Source organism: Fulmarus glacialis, unplaced genomic scaffold (genome assembly GCF_000690835.1).
Source record: "Fulmarus glacialis isolate BGI_N327 unplaced genomic scaffold, ASM69083v1 scaffold19043, whole genome shotgun sequence".
NCBI lineage: Eukaryota > Metazoa > Chordata > Aves > Procellariiformes > Procellariidae > Fulmarus > Fulmarus glacialis.
The window spans coordinates 692-3,790 of NW_009202614.1; positions in this window are offsets into that span (position 1 = coordinate 692).

Sequence of the window (3,099 nt, forward strand, 5' to 3'; positions counted from 1 at the left end):
ATCCTCAGCAGACTTTTTGCAAGGAAAACGTTGCAGGTGAAGGAAACCAGCTGCACATTTTCACGTCCTGGCTCCACCACATCCCCCAGAAACTCCAATTCTCAGGAACCCCGGGGGCAGTTTCGCAACCCGACCTCCTTGGGCCGTGCCAGGACTCGGCGGCCCCTACCCCATCCCCTGTCACGAGATTCTGCTGAATGGGCCAGAATTAGCCCTTTTCAGAGCCAATTCTTTCTCCCGCTGATCCCGGAGGGAGCTCTGCGAGGAGATTCTCAGGAAAACGCTGATAAGCCCCATCTGGTTATAAAAAGGGAGATTTTGGGACCAACCCTGCAGTTTTTTTTTTTTTCGTCCATCCTCACATGTCCATGGGCTTCGGGGAGAGCAACGAGAGACGCTGAGGCAGAACGGAGCCTGCCGGTAAGTGGTGCGGGGTCGGGCTCTTACTTTGCTTTTTTTTTCATGCATTTTTCCTCGTCCTTTTGGGCGTGACCCCAGGTGTGTCCCATCTGAGCAAAACAAGGTGTCGATGATGCCTTCACCCACCGGGCAGGAGTCCCAGGTGGGTTTAATTGACTATAAAACTCTATAAGAAAGGGATTTTTCCCCTCTCCCAAGCCCAGGTTGAGTTGGTTTTGATGAAACCCGTGCCATAAATCCTCCTTGGGTGCAACAATCTGGGTGTTAACCCCAACAGATGTTGAGTGATGGTGGGCGACCAGCAGCTCTGAGAACATCTGGAAGGTTGGGAGGGTTGTCCCAGTAGTTTGGCCCCTTTTTGACCTGAGTTTTGGTAATTTAGGGGGGGATTTCATCCTTGGGAGGCTTTGTGGAAGGTTGCTGGGAGGGTTTGATGGCCACAGGGGGAGGGATGGGGTCTTCGAGGTGGCATCAGGAAGGGGTTGGGGATTGTTGGGTTGGATGTGGTGGCAATGGGACAATTGGGGTGTCGAGCAAAATTCAGGCCCAACCCAAAGTGAGTTGTAAGAGGTTTCCATGGGGTAGAAAAAGTCTTTTGGGACAATTTTGGGCCAAAAGGGGAATGCTGGAGCCACCTGGGTCCCCTCTGGGCTCCTGCTTGTCCCTGCGTGGCTTTTTTCCCCGCAAAAAAAGGTGCATTTTCATATTTTTTGGCTTTTTTTTTCCAGCGATGGGCAGGACGTGGCGGCTCCCAGCCTGGCTGGCTCTCTTCTGCGGTGAGCAACAACCCAACCCCATTCCTTCCCCCCAAAAAACCCCTCTAATTTCCCAGGTTTGGGTGTTATTTTAGGGCTTTCTACTGCAGGTGTCTGCAGCAAAAAGTCCTTATTCCCTGTTTTTCAAAAAAATTTCCCTTTTCCCCCTCATTTTCCCCTTTTGGATGCAGATTACCTCTTTGCCTTTTCAGCGAAAATCTCTCATCCCCTGATTTTTGTTTTCCCCCCACCAAAAAGTCCTTATCACCTCCTTTTCTTTTTTTTTTGGCAAAAGGCCCTTATCAGCTTTTTTTCAGGAAAAAAAGCCTTTACTTCATCATTTTTTAAAGAAAAAAGCACTTGTTCCCTGTTCGTTTGGGGTGTTTTGTTTTTTTTTTCCCGAGGTAAAAAAAAATTCTTATTACCTGTTTGGGGTTTTTTTTCCTAGGGAAAAAAGCCCTTATACCCTAGGGCTTTCTTTTAGGGGGGTGAAAAGCCCTCATTGCTTCTCTTTTTTTCTTTTTTTTTAAGAAAAAAGCCCTTTTATTTGGGTTTTTTTTTAAGAAAAAAGCCCTCATTCCTAAGGAAAAAGCCCTTTTATTTGGTTTTTTTTTTTAAGAAAAAAGCCCTCATTCCTTTTTTATCTGTTTTTTTTCCCTCAGGGAAAAAAGCCCTTATCTGGTTTGGTTTTTTCCCCCGGAAAAAAAAGTCTGTATTCCCTGTTTCTTTCAGAAAAAAAGCCCTTACCACCTCTCTGGTTTTTTCCTACCAAAAAGTCATTATTAGCTGTTTTCTTTCACTCAGATGCCCCTGTTACCAGTCCTTTTTCACCAAAAACCCCTTATTACCTTCTCTTTTTCAGAAAAAAAGCCCTTATCACTATTTCCTTACAAGGAAAAGACCTTATCACCTTTTTTGTAGGAAATAAATTCCTTTTTTCATCAACCCCTGCTATCACCTCTTTGTTTTCCAGCAAAAACCCCCTTATTAGCTATTTTTCTTTCAGAAAAAAAACCTCATTTATTTTTTCTGTGAGAAAAAAAGCCCTTATTACCTGTTTTTATTTCCAGCCAAATCTCATTATTCTCTGCTTTTCACCAAAGTGCCCTTATTCCCTATTTTCTTTAAGGGGGAAAAAAAAGCCCAAATTTCCTGGGTTTACCAAAAAAAACCCGTATTACCTCTATTTTCCATTAAAAAACCCTTATCACCTGTTTTTTTCTTGTTGGTTTTTTGTGGGTGGGGGTTTTGTGGGTTTTTAGGGGTTTGTTTGTTTGTTTTTTAATCAAAGAGCTCTTATCATGTCTTTGGTTTTTTTTTTTCTAGCAGAAGCCCTAATTTCCTGGTTTTTTTTCACCAAAAAGTCCATATTACCTGTTTGGTTTTGAGCATAAAAATCTTATTCCCAGGTTTGTGGGAGTTTTTTTTAAGAAAAAAACCCCTATTGTTCCCTATGGTTTTGTTTTTTTTAAAAAAAAACAATACTTCTCACCTGGTCATGATACAAAATGCCATTATTCCCTCTTGTTTGGGGGTTTTTATTATATATTAAAAAAAAAAGTCCATATTTCCTGTTTGATTTGTGGTGGTTTTTTTTTTTAATTTAAGAAGAAAAAAAAGCTCTTTTTAACCTGTTTGGGGTTTTTTTTACAGGAAAAAGCCCTTAATCCTTCATGTTTTTATAGCATTAAAAAGCCCTAATACCTGGTTTTTTGGTTTGTGGTATTTTGGGGTTTCCCCCCCCCCGCCCCCGGAGCTGGGGAACAAAACCACTTTATTACTTGTTTTCTCAGAGAAAAAAACCAGTGCTTATCACCTGTCCTATTTTCACAAAAAAAAAAAAAAACAAACAAACCTGTATTTTTTAAGAAAAAACCCTTAATTTTTTTTTTTTTTTTAGGAAACACCCACAGACCTGGGTGTG